The sequence below is a fragment of the Bacillus rossius genome, chromosome 17 (assembly GCF_032445375.1).
Source record: "Bacillus rossius redtenbacheri isolate Brsri chromosome 17, Brsri_v3, whole genome shotgun sequence".
NCBI lineage: Eukaryota > Metazoa > Arthropoda > Insecta > Phasmatodea > Bacillidae > Bacillus > Bacillus rossius.
The window spans coordinates 13,024,508-13,042,758 of NC_086344.1; the positions used below are offsets into that span (position 1 = coordinate 13,024,508).

Genomic DNA, 18,251 nt, shown 5'->3' on the forward strand with positions numbered 1-18,251 from the left:
TTATCGAAAATGTTGGTGATTCATTAGTGTCTATATGAGAGCAGATTTTCATGAAATAAATCATTCAACGATAAAAGCTGTTTATTTAATTTAATTAAGCGGATGAGTTCGCCCCAAGGAGAAAATTGACGCGGCGAGACCTCGTGGACATAGAGAAATGACACACACTCACTATTTATGTGTCTATGAAACATGATTTTGTCTGCAATTTCAATTGTAATTTACAAAAAGGGTATTGAAAATTGAAACAAATATGGCGACACTAAAAACTGTCAAGATATTTATTTTTTCTTACTCTCTACTTAGTTCCTTACAATAGCAAAACTTAATGGCTTCTTATAATGATTATATTGTATGCCATAAAATTAAGATTTCTTTTCTTTCCTTGAGCCGATTTTTATGAAATAAAGCTTATATTTCTTTCTCTGCTACGCTCAAGTTAACTTGAAAACCCCATTAAAATTCGTATAGTAGTTTTGTAGAACACCGCGTACAAACAGAGACAGAAAAAAAAATTACTGTTTTATTATAGTATAGATTACGCAAATATTTCATCGATGTTTTGTTATGACGTTGTCACGTTAAACTATCGTCCCTAAACCGACTTTACAGACAACCATTTTTTTAAATGTTATTATAAACTATATACTGTATGTATATTGATTGTGTGCACATTGACGGCCAAGAAACTAATTTTATAACTCGGTGACGATCTTCCACGCTGATCTTCATGACTCATCGCGCCATCAAGACGACTGACTGTTTGTGTGTAGTGACTCAGCCAATGAGAATGCTGCTGCAGTACCAGTGGACGCCTGCGATTCGCTGGGAACTGCTACGCTCCGTTGAAAACAACAACTCCGCCAACAATAAAAAGAGTAATAGCTGGAGTTGCTCGCCATGTAATCTGAATAGTGATGTTTAAAAATAGTGATGTAACTCGAAATACCGGTAGTTTAATCGATTCGCGGGAAATAACTCGTTTGACGCACTCGTATTCCGAGAAATAATATTTTTTTTTTACTTCGGTTTTACAGGTTTGAACATGGACTGGTATTATTTTTTTTAACTTGTTCCTACAACAAACCTGATATGATTTGTAAAAAAAGGAGGGATTAATATGTACAACCAAGCAGACTAAAATATCAGTATCGGTTCTCCTTAGGTTTTTTTTTTAATTTGTTAATTAATTTTTCTAACACGTTACGTGTGGTGGCAATTTTGTGTCATCTGACAGAATGACATTGGCCGTCAATGTGCACACAAGTCAATATACATATAGTATATAATTTATTATAACGCAATGACAGGTCACGCGAGAGATACTGACTTAGCGGAACAGTTAAGGGTGAATGTCCCGATTTTTAAGTTCCACCGAATTTCAACATTCTTTTTGAATAATAAGCTGGCAAAGTTGAAATTTTTACATTTTTTTTGTGTATTATGGATAAGAAGAACCAAATGGAATAAATAACTGAAAATATTTGCGTTTAAATGCAGTGGTAAGATTAAAATTATTTTTTATTTAGCCTTTTAAAATCATATGACTTCTGATGATTTTAAAAGGCCAAGAAATTTTTTTTTCTAAAAGAAAAGAAACCATATAACTTGGAAGTAAAATTAAATAAAAATTTAAAAAGTTCCCGTTTTAAATTTCAATTCATTATCTCCTTAGCCACACAGCACAAAAACGTTAAAGATGCAACTTTGCCAGATAATTATGCAAAAAATAAGCTATATATATATATGCATCTTTAACGTTTTTGTGCTGTGTGGCTAAGGATAATGAAATGGAATTTAAAACGGGAACTTTTTAGTTTTTAATTCAATTTTACTTCTAAGTTATATGGTTTATTTTCTTTCAGGAAAAAAAAAAATTTCTTGGCCTTTTAAAAATCTTCAAAAGTCATATGATTTTAAAAGGCTAAATAAAATTTTAAAAAATTTCTGAAATAATTTTATTCATACCACTTTTATGTATATGTATATATATATATATAATATAATCATTTTCTGAAAGTTCAGCCATTGAAAACGTCCACGGGTTTAACCGCGTGGTACGTAAATATAAAAAAAAAATGACCTGGAACAGGACATACACCCTTAAGACCATTTAAAGTTCTTGGAACAGAGAAAGTGAAAGAAGGGTAGAAAAAACATATATATATTCCACTTTAATAGTCAATGCCTAGATTACAAAATTTAAAAAAATACTATTAGTAGTATAATTTGGTTCCTCCAGGGCCAGGGTCCAGGGTCAGGTGTCGGTGGTGTCCGCCGACCTCTGACGTCATGGCGGTAATGATGATGACGTCACCGTTGCGGTTTTTTTGTTACGGTTACCATCTTGGATAATGGCGTCATTGCGGCCATCTTGGATGACCTCTTGACGTTTGACCTCAGTCGCCATCTTGAATTTCGGCATCTTGGAACCGAGCGCCCCCAATCCCCGAACGTTGCAATTTTAGTTAAGAAGCCCGCCATCATGGATGTGTATGAAGTCACCGCTGAACTTAGTGTTACCGGTTGTCATATTGAAATTCATTTGATTTTAAGGTATATAATTGGGGAAAGTTTTATAATTAAAAAAAAAGAAATTAAATAATAAAATTTAAATAACACAATCATTCCGCCAATTTTGTAATTCGTTCGCCATATTGAAAATCCGTATTTTTAACCTATAAAATCGGGAAAAATTATAAAACTCACAAATAAATCATTTAATCACATTTTGAAAATAATTTTATAAAAAGTTACTGGATTAAAACCCGGTGAGGTCATTGGATTAAAAATGGTGACGGATATCTTCCTCCACGGAAGCCACCGACAGACTGACCTCCCACCACTAATGCCAAGGCATCGTGGCGGCCATATTGTTTTCGTCTGCTGGAGGCCACCATCTCATTTTCGTGTATTAGTGTGCGCTGCTGCCATATTAGTTTAATTTTTTATCCACTAGAATGCAGTATTATGTGTTAACAGACAATCAACTGTCTCGATATCCGCCATTTTGTCGGCCACCTTGACCGTCTTTTTGAAATTCTGTAATTAATTAGCTATATAATTGGGGGGAAATTCCAATAATCATCAAAAAAAATCACTTATTAAAATAATGGTTGAATCGATCGTATACAGTGCTTGGTTCGATTCTTGATCAATACAAAGAAAGATAATTTGACTTAAATTACTTTTAAAAAAATAACAGGTTCGAGAAAAAAAAACACAAGATTGTTACAAATAAAACTTTATGCATCACCAATCTCAACATTTTTTTTTCCAAATCAAAATTCCGACGCTGTTCCGAAAAAAAAAACATAACGTCCGCAACGCCATGAACACAGACTGTTTTTCGTTAGGAAACTCAATATTCACCTGCCATTTCTGGCGAGACAAGCGTGTGACGGACGTGATTGGCTGGAAAAAGAATATTCCGTCCGCAAATCGCGCCCATCCCAGCGTCGCAGGCGAGCGAGTCCTAGATCCTCGGTCGTGGGGTCCGCTGGGGAGCAGTGAGGATCTGGGGCCCGGAACCCACGTCGGTGTCGCGCGCCGACGCCAAACATGGCGGCCCCAGTTTCCGCCACGGTCGCTGGCCCGTTTCTGGCCTCGACCCCCTTGGAGGACCGCAGGGAACCTCACACACCGCAACACACAGCAACACATCTAATACACACCTAAAACACACCTAAAACAAACCTAATACACACTGCAACACACCGCAACACCGCAACACACCGCAACACCGGCCCCACGCCTCGGCTTTCCATTTTTGAAGTGAATCTTCTTTCCTGAGAGGGGCAACAATTTTACGAGCGTCACGTAAATCCCAATAGTTAGGTACGTGGTGGGGGAACATGGTAGAGGAGGAGAGTGCGTCGTCAGCGGCGACGCCACTCCAACGCGTTGTTAACCAGTTGCCTGATAATTTTTCCTCTAGGTTGGCAATTAGAATTTAAATACGTTTTCGGAGCTGATTTTAATTTCTATCTAATGTTAATTATATAGTCTGGTTAAAGTATTATTCTTTTTTTTTAAATTTTTAAATATATATTTTCTTTTATTTCTTTCGATGTAATTGGCGCTTGCCCGAGCCACACTTGCCAGATGTTCCCGCTTCGGTTGTTTTCGGAACGACCCGAGTGCACCCGAAGACGGACAAGAAACAAACGACCAGTGGCAGAGTGGTAGCAGAGCGTGGTTTTCGATCCACGTACCTCTGGGTGATGGGCCCAACCGTGCTTCCATCGCAGTCGAATGGGATGGTTACACGAAAGAGGGGTGGTGGTGGGGAAATAGGTACGTAACAAAGCATTCTTTGTGCTAGTTGTAACGGCCGGAAGGGAAGACGGGTAGGGGAGAGGTAGAAATGACACGAAGTAGTTTCATTTTCACGGAGGTTCCGTCTGAGTAAATTCGTGCAATTATTCATGAGGGACGATTTTTTCTTGCCAAAAAAGTTTTGGGAATACGAAAAAGTAGTCTGTGAAGTTCTCACGCCTATAATGTCTGACACCATTACTGTGTTATGTTACATCTTCACTTGGTTGGAACGCAGACGAGCTTAAGAGCACAGTGTTCAATCGCCTACCATGTGACTCGCTGCGTGCATGGGACAGATTGGCGGGCACTGCAGACTCCCGTGGCCTGTGGTTAGTGGACGTCTAATTATTTAGTCAATGTGTTAAAGCTCAGTGGTTTTTCTTGGGGGGGGATGTTAAATTAGATTAAAGTATATTTATCTTAGATTATGTTACGAATAATGTGGGGGAAACTGGGTTCGTTTGGGATAGCCAATTTGAGTTTTATTGCAGTGTTATTAATCAATAATATTTACATTACTAATTAAATAATCACACAATGTCTGATCACAAGTCACCTAATGTCTGTCCAGTCCCGCAGTTCGCACTCCTCGCTGGAGCTAGGCTCGACAGTGGTTCGCCCCTCACCTCGCGCCTGTCCACTCACACAGTCTCGCGCCACTCAGTCGCACTCTCACGGTCCCGTCGCTCCGCGTCGCGCCACTCTCGAGTGGAAAAGGAGGGGGGGGGGGGGGCGTTTCTCGCCCTCTTCGCCGATGTCGCACTTCACTTCACTTTTGGAACTCCCGCGGAGGCCGGCGTCGTCGCTTATATACCCGCGGCGTCCTTATAGAAGGGACGAGAGCGGCTGTGAAGTGTCGCGCCATCCCGGGCCGACCCGACGCCCGAAAGGTCCAGAAAGGCGGCGTTTATTCGCGCCACTCCACACGGCGGCCTCGGGAAACCCGCAGAATTTCCCAGGCCGCTTGAAGTGTCGGTGACAATAACAGTGGCGGGGTGGATGAGCGGGGAGCGGAGGGGGATAGGTAGACAGACCCTTGTAATCCAGCCAGGCATGCGTGGCATGCGTGACCTCAGCGCCCATGCGGGCCACAGGCAGACTCCCTGGAAGGCCCGCATCGCGGCCTTGCTTCCTAGCACGCATGCGACACTATGAACAACACATATATTCCTGTAAACATGATGGCTGAATTGATGTTGTATTGAAAATACTAGCATTTTTCGTGTACACTTCAAGGCTTTGTTTATTTTATTAATTTGAAGAAAAAAATATTTTTTTTAATGTTTCACGGTAAGTTATATCTCCAAAATAATGTTACAATTAAAAAAAAAACTATCTCAAACATGTCAGGTGAAAACAAGAATCCTGTAAACGTGATGGCTGTAGTATGTTTGGAACTTGAGTAGTGGCAAGTAATTTTTTATACGAAACAGATTATATACTATTGTTAGGCCCCTGGCATTAAGAAGCCCCTCTTGACTGTGAAACCTGGTTGATGAACGTAAACGTCGAAACTACGTTTTATGGAAAAAATTCTATATATATATACAATTTATTTTCCTGATCATCGTGTGCATTACAAGCACCATATTATCTAGAGATGACGTGTGTCGGTTAAATCCCACGCGCAAAATTCTCGAGCCGCCAACCCCTCTCCCTTTTTTTTGTGAATTTCCGCGGAGCGCCTTGAGATTCCTACGTGTTTGCGCCCTTGATCTAGGTCCTATCTCAAGCAATCCAGTTCACGAGAAGAGGACTTGTATCTCATCGTTAATCAGACGATTACTAAGTCTTGAAACAACTGAGAAACGCTATCACACACGAATATTTTCCCTTCCCCTTGAGTTCTAGCGAAGCCCTCCTTCTGTTGGAACCGTTAGGGAACATCCCGCATCCCACACAAAACAATGACTGCTTGTACAGACAACAGAGACTGCTTATACAGACAACTGATGCATGATGGTTGCTAATGTGTGAATAGATTATCTTGTGATTCTCAAATCTGTCAGCTCCAGCACGTCACAATGAGAGACCAGAGTTACTTACATCAGAGGTGTGGCCAGGACATAGTGGTAACGTGAAACACTGAAACGTTATTGGTAGAGACCGGAAAAATTCGCGAATTCATTTCACGATAAGCTAAAATACAAATAGTTATACCTCAGTGCTGCCTCTGCTATTGGCTCACAACTCACCTGGATGACTCTGGGCCAATGAGAAATACCCGACCAAAGCTTTATCGAATCACAGGCTGCTACGTTGGGACGTCTCACAAGACAGCAGCCAATGAGTGGGTGGCATTTGACCGAGTGTACGTAGAACTATGGAGTTCATCCTGGAGGTCATTGAACCCGCGAATTTTTCCGGTCCCTAGTTATTGGGTTACGTATGCCAGGTATAAATATGACTAATGTCTAAGATGTTTAATTAGTCTATATCAAAGTTTCCATAACTTAAGACTTCATGGAATGAGATATTACTATTACTGCACGAAGGCCATGCATAAATTTAAAAGTGAAAACATAGAGCATGCCTAATTAGGTACTAACCAGTTTTAATTAATGGTTCAAAAAGAATCAATCATGGAGACACTTTTGTATATTTTACATCAGCGTCCATGGGAAAAGGAGGTAAGAAATGCTTAGGTATTTACGTATACTTACTAATCAGATTGGTTCAAATTGTGGCAAAAATAGCAGAGATGATTATACTTCATATAAATGGGATGATTTTCTAGGCAATAGATGCCCGGAGTTCTGATTTGTGTCTACAATCCATTATCCAGGTATTAAGTTAAATATTTGCCAAAGAATGGGATTAAGAATCTGTTGTACTAAGTCTGGAACATTTACAGCAGAAGTTATCAACGAAAAAAGAAGTGGAAATTACGTAAGAAAAAAAAGGGGGGAGCATGCTAAGAAAAGCATCGTTCGAGGGGAAGGATATGTATGTTTAACTGTTGAACACAATAATTTCTCTATAAAAATATTTTGATGGGTGTTGGGGGTTGGGGGAGAAAGTTTTCCAGCACAGCTAGTTGTGTGTCAGATGTTGTAGAGAAAACTAACAACTAGCACAAGTGCCTTGCTGCCCAACAGCTCCTGTTGAGATGAAAGCTGCAAATTAGGCGGAAATGTGCTGTAAGACTACAAAAAAAAAAATGGTTGTCTGTAAAGTCGGTTTACGCACGATAGTTTAACGTGACGTCATAACAAAACATTGATGAAATGATTGCATACTTTTATGAATAATATTGAATCATTTTTTATTGAATTATCACTATTTTGTATGGATACAAAGAAGGATTGAAATTAAATCTACAATTTAATTGATAAATTTACTTTTATTTGCACTCATTAATTCCAATATGTTTATTACTTTAACGAAGAGATTATTTTTAACTATAACTTTTATACATGTTTGCTATTTAACTTCTTCCAATCTGTGTTATTCTGCTAAGGATAGGACGATGATAGGAAAACTAGGAAACGAATGGGAGTGTTTCAAGTTTAATGTGCCTCGAAAAAGTCAAATCGACGGTTGTTCCAATCGAGTGGAAGAGAGATAGATGCGGCGCAAGCGTACAATGAGCGTAACGGGACAATGTGCGTAACGGGACAATGGTTCATCCTTTTTCGTGCGTGCAGCCGGCGTTCATTGATTTATTAGACGTTGTAACGTCAAAAAGAATAAAAAATGTTGCAATTAGACACAGCCATTTAAACGCATGTACCTACCGAGGGAAAGTGCGTAAACCAACGCATCGTCCAGGGACATGACGTGTTGTTGGACGGACAAGGGACGTCACTCTGAGAGAAGTGATGACGTCATACCTTGACGCCAGCAGTACAAGGGTCGTGGAGTCGGAACAGGTGAAGGGCTTAGAGGTCAGGGAAGCCTAAGATGTAATTCAAGTTCTGTCCCTGCCCGAACACGCCCGAATATTCACCTCCTGCCAACCTCGGGTTAATTTATATATATTTATATTTCTCTGTTTATTTTATTATAGCTATACTAACCTTACTAACCGTCCATAGTGTTTTAATGTAGCTAACCTAACCGACCACTTTTAATATTTGAATTAATTTTTCCTGCGCAAAAATAAAACAAATCCCGAGGTTGGCCGAAGGTGAATATTCGGGCGTGTTCGGGCAGGGACAGAACTTGATGCGGACATCTTAGGCTTCTCTAGAGGTCAGGGACAAAGCATCGCCATTCGAGTATAAATTCCCTCAGTCTGCAACTGAGCTACGCAAGGACCGCACAGCTAGAATAATACCTTGTGATGTTAAATACTGCATCAAGTAAAGTGACTAGCCACAACTAGTGGCCCTAATTTTATGCTGGTTATGTCCGAGCCGCGGGTCAGGGCTGAGGAGCCGAGGTGCCAGTCCGCCATATTGGATTGTGACGTCACGGCGGCCATCTTTGATGACCCCGGCCGCCACGACAGCAATCTGGGATTCCTTCATCATTTTTTCTTTACAACTTTCCGCCAACCGGTATTCTGCCCTTTTGAATTATTACACTACGTCCGCCAAATTGAAATGCCATATAGTATATTTTATTATTAAATTATCTTTTATTACATTAAATCGTGTTTAATGTGTTTGTTGGTGGCCAACGTCTTCGTACGGATATAAACAGCTGGTACCGCAATACTGTCAGATGAGCATGAAGTGTTTGAACGACTAATAATATACAACCAGAGGCAGTGGCGTAGCCAGGATTTGTGTATGGGGGGGGGGGGGGGTGTTTAAGAAGCATGATCTCTCCCCCCCCCCCCCTATTAAAGCGGGGAGCCCGGGGGTCCTTCCCGGAAAAAAATTTTGGATTTTAAGGTATAAAATAGTGCTATTTTAGCAATTTTCGGTACTTAACTTCAAATATTGTAATGGTAAATATTGTTGTTATTTTTTTAATAAAAAAATTGTTTGAGTGATGAAGTAAGAAATTAATTAAAGATATTTTAATCAATCCAAGTGCCTTGACCACGTCCACTCAAAATCATAAAATCATGCTCGAAGCTCGACAATACAAAAAAAATGGTTGGGTTTCGGCAGAACTGGCCTATTCCTGGAAACAATTAGCTTTAGCTTGAAGAATCACCCAGTCACCACCTGCTTATAATTACCGCGCTGGTTAAATACAGTAGGTGTAAGATATTTGAAAGCTTGGGACCTCATAGCTTCTGCTCGCGACAGGGGTAGGGGAAGGGAAGGAGAATCGGCAGGTCTCGCTTACTCTTCCCCTCCAGTGCAGTGGCCGGTGATAGCAGTAAGACACCCAGGCTTTTAGCTAACCTGCTTTCAGACAAGAAAAAATAATTGGGGCTAAGGGGGGCAGGGGGTTAGAACCCCTAAACCCCCCCCCCCCCCTTGTTTCGCCCCTGACCAGAGGATAACTGAAGGATGATTTAGTGATACCAAATGCGACACGTATTAGTTAGCCAACTAAAATAACGTTCTTGTTGCGCAGTTAACAAAATATAATTTTTTAATCATCCACGTGCATTTGACTACTTGAGGCCTGAAGCATTTGGTTTATTCATAAGCATGTTATAACAACTTTATGCATGCCTTAATCATGATAAATCCGCACTCTATGTTATCATCAAGGTAACTTAAAGAGATCGAGTGCGTGTTTTTGAAATTGGTGCCGTGTTTTTAGGGGGCTATTCAGTGATAGCAGTAGCGCTTGTTTGTGAATTTTGGGAAAACTACGTCGTTAAGAGTATTGCTTGTAATCATTTTTTTTTCCCCAAACAGTTATCAGAATACACATTTTTCCAAGAAAATATCAAATTCTTTAATCAGCAATGTTGGAAGAGTGAAAACATTATTGTCTGTTACATGTTAGCACAACATTTCAGTATTCCATTAGTTAAAATTTTTTGACGTGACAACGTCTAATAAATCGATGAACGCCGGCTGCATGTACGAAAAAGTCCCGTTACGCACATTGTCCCGTTACGCTGTGTCCCGTTACGCTCATTGTACGCTTGCGCCGTATCTATCTCTCTTCCACTCGATTGGAACAACCATCGATTTGATTTTTTCGAGGCACATTAAACTTGAAACACTCCCATTCGTTTCCTACTTTTCCTATCATCGTCCTATCCTTAACAGAATAACACAGATTGGAAGAAGTTAAATTGCAAACATGTATAAAAGTTATAGTTAAAATAATCTCTTCGTTAAAGTATTAAACATATTTGAATTAATGAGTGCAAATAAAAGTAAATTTATCAATTAAATTGTAGATTTCATTTCATTCCTTCTTTGTATCCATACAAAATAGTGATAATTCAATAAAAATGATTCATTTTTATTCATAAAAGTATGCAATCATTTCATCAATGTTTTGTTATGACGTTGTCACGTTAAACTATCGTCCGTAAACCGACTTTACAGACAAACAACATTTTTTAAAAATTAATATATCAATGTTGTTGTAACATTTTCGCTACAGATCCCATTTACTAGATTAGTTTTTTTTTTGAAAGAGCGTTTCCAGTTTGGTTTGTTCGCGGTCATTTTAAAAGTGTCTTATCTCAGCTTATCCCGTGTATTTCCACAGCGTGTCAAATGGGCACAGCCATCAACCCAGTACGCAGAGAGACTTTAACGTCGAGTGTGCGAGAACAGAGAGAGAACTTGTACTATCAGGAAACACTAACAAGGCTACCGTTTCCCTACAATTCGTAATCTACGACATTCAAAACATCTTTTAATGTGTTTGTGTTGTTGTGGTGTTTGCGCCGGTTATCTGCAGCTGATAAAGCGTCTCCCCTCCCCCCCCCCCCCCGATCCTAAAAGGGAACTCTTCTCCAGAAATATCTCCGGGAAAATTGTTTTTCCTTCCCGAGTGCGCGATTTGTTTTGACTTGCGCCCTGCGAGGCAACGAACTCGCTGACAGGAGGACCGGGTTCGAGTCCCTGAGTGCCTCGGGAGTGGTCGGTTCCGCCGAGGTTCGCCGATTATTCCCCCTCCCCTCTTCGTTCATTGCTTTCTATTTCAGTTTATATTAACCTGTCATTGCAGTATTTAGTATTCAATATTAAGTTATAGTTACAATATTGTCGACACATGCATATTTATTTAAATTTAAAAAAAAAAATGGTTGTCTGTAAAGTCGGTTTACGGACGATGATAGTTTAACGTGATAACGTGATAACAAAACATTGATGAAATGATTGCATACTTTTATGAATATAATTGAATCATTTTTATTGAATTATCACTATTTTGTATGGATAAAAAGAAGGAGTGAAATGAAATCTAAAATTTAATTGATAAATTTACTTTTATTTGCACTCATTAATTCAAATATGTTTATTACTTTAACGAAGAGATTATTTTAACTATAACTTTTATACATGTTTGCTATTTAACTTCTTCCAATCTGTGTTATTCTGTTAAGGATAGGGCGATGATAGGAAAAGTAGGAAACGAATGGGAGTGTTTCAAGTTTAAATTTCCTCGAAAAAGTCAAATCGATGGTTGTTCCAATCGAGTGGAAGAGAGATAGATGCGGCGCAAGCTTACAATGAGCGTAACGGGACAACGTGCGTAACGGGACACTTTTTCGTGCGTGCAGCCGGCGTTCATCGATTTAGTAGACGATGTCACTTCATAAACACACATATTCGGACTTGTGTACTTGCTGGAGAGCGTTGTTGCAATCTTTACTTTCAATACTTGCAACCAGGAGTGCTAGTTAACACACGTCGTCAGTTAGAGGGCGCTGCCACCATTTTGCTTTCAGTAATCGATACAAGGATACAAAAAAGAGGGCAAGCCACTTCCGTTTCACATTACTTACCAAGAAAATTGTAACTTTTTTATATACCTTATTTAATTTTCGGTCTGGCGTGCGGTCGAAGGAGTATGTTTTCCAATCCAAAGGTCCGAGCTATCAAAGTACGAACGTACTGCTAGTATAGAATTATAATCTACTCTTAGATACGTTCGACCCAGTAGCCGAGCGACCAAATCAAGCGTTGAGTCGCTAATCTGAAGGTCGTGGGTTTGCATTTTATCCACCTCCGAAATATTTGTAACGTCTTTAAATATTTTAAGGAACCACCATAATAACGAACGTAAAATGATTTTTACAGTAGAAGTAGCCAATACCGAAAAACATGTATAAAAATATGACTATCCACGACGGAAGTACGCCTAGCAGGATTTTTTTTCCTAGCCTAAATTATTCTAAGTGTGTAAGGGGAGGGTCCAGGTTAGAGGAGGACCTAAGTGTATCTCAGGCAGGCAACACTGGCACAACTGCGAATGTTGCCGAAGATAGCCGACGAGGTCCCGATTTTATTATTTTTTTTCTAACCTAACTAAAACTAAGTGTATTTCGGAGGGGTCCGGGTTAGGGAGGGACCTAAGTGCGTCTCAGACCGAAGCCTATACGCCTAGTCATGCTGGGATTAGCCATGCAGGGAGAGGGTCGCATGCATCATGTGCTAGGAGGGGATTGGCCAGCCACGGCAACGATTGGCGCCATGACTAACTCCCCTCACTCTTAAATCTAGACTATATCTAGAGATAGGTTGGGCCCAGGTAAAACCTGCATAGACACAGGGAAAACCCTGGGCACATTCATGCGGGATGCAAATTGGCATGCATTACGTGTAGGAATTTACAGGAGACAGATGATGGTCTGGATGAAGTGTTGGACAGAGTAGAAAAGAGTCTACCTTGCAGGGGGTTGGTGGATTGGACATTGCTGTCCGCGTTGGTTTCGGGTGGATACGGCGAGACAGGAGACGTGTTAGAGGTCCAGCTATGTCCAGAAGCTGAGGCTACCCATCCCAGCTCAGACACCACCTTCACCCCCTGCCTCACTCAGCTGACCAGACAGTTGCCTGCGTCCTGAGCTCTTAGACGTTATCAGCACTGCTGGCGCCTACCTCGTTCTACCACATCACCCAGTGGAGGTTATAGCCAAACCTCTCCTAGCTGTCCAGGCTAGTACAGGAGTTGTGTCGCCAATCACCGCGTCGACTCCGCACAGGGCTAGGAAACCAAGCGATCGGAGGGGGTCGTTACCACAACGCCGAATACCATAACGCCGAATGCCAAATTGACCGCAACGCCGACAGCTAGAAAACTGCTGTGTACCACAACGCCGAAATACAGTAACGGCGAAAAAATGTTGCTGCGGGGAAGGGGGGGGGGGGGGGGGGCACAGGAGCGAAATGAAAAACAACTGAATGAATTTGTGTGTTTTTCTTAAATGTATCTTAACCCTGAAATACCACAACTTAACCTAACCTAGGCTAGCCTAACCTAGCCTAACCTAGCCTAACTTAACCTAACCTAACCTTACCTAAGGGATCGTCCATTAATCACGTGAGGCTCGAAAAGGGGGGGGGGGGGTCGGGAAAAATCACGAAATATCACAAGGGGGGAGGGGGTGTAGAGAGATATCACGTGTATTTATTTTTTCGCGCGATTTCTACTAAACCGATTTCTACTAAACCGAAAAGCGACGCGTGACCTTGACTCGCCGTAGCCAGGCAACAATATCCCCCGCCCGCCGCAACATGAACCACCCGGCTCGGCTTGCCAGTCGCCAGTAAGACTGTGATTTTGGCGCCGAATACATGCGTAAATCACATATAAGCCTTTCCTTTATTATTTTTATGCCAGTGAGAATAAACCTGCAACTTTAATGTGTGTCAGGACATTTTTATCACTGTGCTTAATTTTCTAGTATTAAATTAGATTATACCTATATTTAAAGATAATATTCTGAAATTTTTAAAAATATTTTGTACCAAAAAAATACACGTGATTTATTGGGGGGGGGGGGGGAAGTCTGAAAACTCACCACAAATCACTAGGGGGGGAGGGGGGATTAAAAATTTGCTAAAAAAAACATCACGTGATTAATGGACGACCCCTAACCTAACCTTTGTGGTAGGCCTGCAATGACATTTTTCGACGTTAATGTATTTCGGCGTTGTGGTACACAGCAGTTTTCTAGCTGTCGGCGTTGTAGTCAATTTGGCATTCGGCGTTATTGTACGTTCGGCGTTGTGGTATTTCGGCGTTGTGGTGCGTCCCCGATCGGAGGCGCCAACAGGGCAAGGGGCGGCGGGCGGGCAAACCGGCCGGCGCGAGTGTATAAATAGCGCGGCCGGTCACTCGGCGCCGGTCAGTCGCAGTGAGAGCTCGCACGCCAGCCAGTCCTCTCCGTCTCTCTCTGTCTCTGTCTCTCTCTCTCCGCCGGCCGGACAGCAGCAGCAGCGCGCTCTAGCAGGCGAGGCGTCGTCAGCCACCCTCCCCCCCTGCACCCACAGCCTCGCCACGGGGCCGTCTACCAGTTGTCGCTCCATCGAGGCATGGGCCTGGCTGGTGTATGACACCAAGCCCAACCTGCGCGGCAAGGTCACCAGATAGGACCCTCAGGTGAGTCCTACCTTTCTTCCTTGGGGCGATCTGCCCCCGTCCTCCACCTCCCGATAAGATTTTTCCTAACCTAACTAAAAGCTAAGTGTGTATTTTGGAGGGGTCCGGGTTAGGAGAGAGACCTAGGTGCGTCTCAGACCGAAGTCTATCCCCCTATTCATGCAGGGAGAGGGTCGCATGCATCGTGTGCTAGGAGGGGATTGGCCAGCCATGGCAACGATTGATGCCATGACTAACTCCCCTCACTCATAAATCTAGACTACAACTAGAGATGCGTTGGGCCCAGGTAGAACCTGCGTAGACACAGAGGAAACCCCTGGGCACTGACATGCGGGATGCATATTTGCATGCATCAAGTGTAGGAGAATACAGGAGACAGATGATGGTCTGGATGAAGAGTTGGACAGAGTATATAAGAGTCTACCGTGCGCAGAGGTTGGGCACTTGGACTCGTGGTCCTCTTTGTAGCTTACCCAGGGCTGGATCTAGTGTTCCAGGGACTATAACGCCCCTGGTGGTGAGTGGCTGCACACACTGATAACTCACTCCGCTGACAGTCAGCATCCCGATAATTCCCCCTCAGAGCCTCAGGGGCATCTCCAGAACCGGCCAATCGCAATGTCCTAAAAACTGATCACTGATTGGTCCACGCTAACCTTTCTGGCGTCGTGGGTGGTGCAAGATGACGGTAAAAATCTCTCCTGGTCGCCGAATACTCGGACTTTCATGTCCCAATACTTGTCCTTTGGTAGCGCAGAACAACAATACTCTCGTGATTATTTTTTGCTGTTAGAAAATTTACTTTTGCCTCGCAGAGTAATTACATATTCAACAAGTTAACTAAATATTCAAAACTAAACTGCATCCTCACTCACAAAGCAAAATAACAGCAAACAAAAAAACAATTATTTTGGCGCTCAGTATTTACTGCGTTCTGGCAAGCACTTTAGAAATCTGTGGATTCGGGCGTCTGACATCACAATTTATTGTAGTGTAGTTTTCCATGCGATAATGGGACGTCATTCACATTTACGACAAGAATGCGGGCCTTTATGTTATAGTTCTTCTTGTAATTTGAAATGTTTGCGATTGAATTTTAAACCTATTTTCATTATGTAACGTGAACTTAATTAGTAATTATAAGATTAGAAAAATTTCTAAACATAATACAAACATATGTCAAATTTAAAGTTGGCTGAACAATTTTTGGCTCGTGTGGTTGCGGGGAACATGTAGAACAGAAATGAACACGATGTTGGTTGGAGAGGTTGCGGGGAACATGTAGAACAGAAATTATCACGATGTTGGTTGGAGAGGTTGCGGGGAACATGTAGAACATAAATTAACACGATGTTGGTTGGAGAGGTTGCGGAGAACATGTAGAACAGAAATGATCACGGTGTTGTTTGGAGAGGTTGCGGGGAACATGTAGAACGGAAATTATCACGATGTAGATTGGAGAGGTTGCGGGGAACATGTAGAACATAAATTATCACGGTGTTGGCTGGAGAGGTTGCGGGGAACATGTAGAACAGAAATGATCACGGTGTTGGTTGGAGAGGTTGCGGAGAACATGTAGAACAGAAATGATCACGGTGTTGTTTGGAGAGGTTGCGGGGAACATGTAGAACGGAAATTATCACGATGTAGATTGGAGAGGTTGCGGGGAACATGTAGAACATAAATTATCACGGTGTTGGCTGGAGAGGTTGCGGGGAACATGTAGAACAGAAATTATCACGATGTTGGTTGGAGAGGTTGCGGAGAACATGTAGAACATAAATTATCACGGTATTGGCTGGAGAGGTTGCGGGGAACATGTAGAACAGAAATGATCACGGTGTTGGCTGGAGAGGTTGCGGGGAACATGTAGAACAGAAATGATCACGGTGTTGGCTGGAGAGGTTGCGGGGAACATGTAGAACAGAAATGATCACGGAGTTGGTTGGAGAGGTTGCGGGGAACATGTAGAACAGAAATGATCACGGTGTTGGCTGGAGAGGTTGCGGGGAACATGTAGAACAAAAATGATCACGGTGTTGGCTGGAGAGGTTGCGGGGAACATGTAGAACAGAAATGATCACGGTGTTGGCTGGAGAGGTTGCGGGGAACATGTAGAACAGAAATGATCACGGTGTTGGCTGGAGAGGTTGCGGGGAACATGTAGAACAGAAATTATCACGATGTTGGTTGGAGAGGTTGCGGGGAACATGTAGAACAGAAATGATCACGGTGTTGGCTGGAGAGGTTGCGGGGAACATGTAGAACAGAAATGATCACAGTGTTGGTTGGAGAGGTTGCGGGGAACATGTAGAACAGAAATGATCACGGTGTTGGCTGGAGAGGTTGCGGGGAACATGTAGAACAGAAATGATCACGGTGTTGGCTGGAGAGGTTGCGGGGAACATGTAGAACAGAAATGATCACGGTGTTGGTTGGAGAGTTTGCGGGGAACATGTAGAACAGAAATTATCACGATGTTGGTTGGAGTGGTTGCGGGGAACATGTAGAATAGAAACCACGGAGGAAGGCCCAGAGTTATGACTGGGTCCACGGGAAAGAGAGTGTAGTGTGTTACCACTTTGCTGTCTCGCTTCATGGTTCTGTTGAGGCGTAAAAACCTGACTTTTAAAACAATAGGCTGCTACATGTGGTTTTCCCAGTGATATGTTTTGTATTTTTTTTTAATAATAGCAAAAACTGTGTTATTACTAATGTTTGTCAATCATTAACTATCTCAGAAATTTTTTTAAAGTTTTTTTTCTCGTAAAAAATAATTTTCAGTTATAAACTTTTACCTTAATTTTTACGAATAATTAATATATGTTATCCCTTAAAAACTGTCAATCCAAGATGTCTCTGCTTCTAACCTTCACTCACCTACATATTTCACGATGTTAGATAGTTTCAATTTTTTTTTGTCATTAGTTCGGTCAAGGGTAATTTACTATTTAAGCATTGCTTATTATTTTTCTTAATTTTGTTCTCGGATATATTTTTCCGAGATATTTTCTGTTTTAAAAATTCAGGAAAGTGTTCATAACAAACAGGTTTTGTTCGAATAATTTCTTCAAGGTCGCTATCAAGGATTTCATGTACCGTGTTTGCATAGTTGGCTAACGCAAGCAGTTTAATTTCTGTAGTCGCATTTTGAGAATATTTTTTCCTTGTAGGAGAACTGAAATAAGCAAAGAAGCCGATGGATTCCATTGGCTCGAAGCATCTCGCCTTGGAACCAACTGGGGACATACACTGACCTCCTGCCATTGGTCGGATACATTCAGCAGGCAGGCTAGAAGGGTCTCATTCCCGCCATTTCACGCCAGTTTCTGCTGCTTATGAGACAGCTTGTCTGGGACTCAGCAGCCTCAGTCGAGGTGTAGTTCCAGGCCCAGACGCCTGAGAGCGCTGTCGTCTCTGAGCGCAAGGCCGTGTATTGGCGCGCAACTTTTCATCGTGCATAAGTATTATCTTTGAAAGATTTGTGCAATGGGAGTGCATGACTT

The 18,251-nt window shown here is 41.8% G+C and overlaps 1 protein-coding gene across 1 annotated transcript in view; it reads left to right on the plus strand.

The window, feature by feature from the left end:
* The first annotated feature begins 14,494 nt into the window (after window positions 1-14,494).
* The window catches only part of LOC134540877 (sodium-coupled monocarboxylate transporter 1), a 154,468-nt gene continuing 150,711 nt past the window's right edge, over window positions 14,495-18,251 (plus strand). Inside the window, exon 1 of the mRNA XM_063383899.1 lies at window positions 14,495-14,745. The gene's annotated coding sequence lies outside the window, so the exon portion shown is untranslated. The remainder of the gene's footprint in view (window positions 14,746-18,251) is intronic.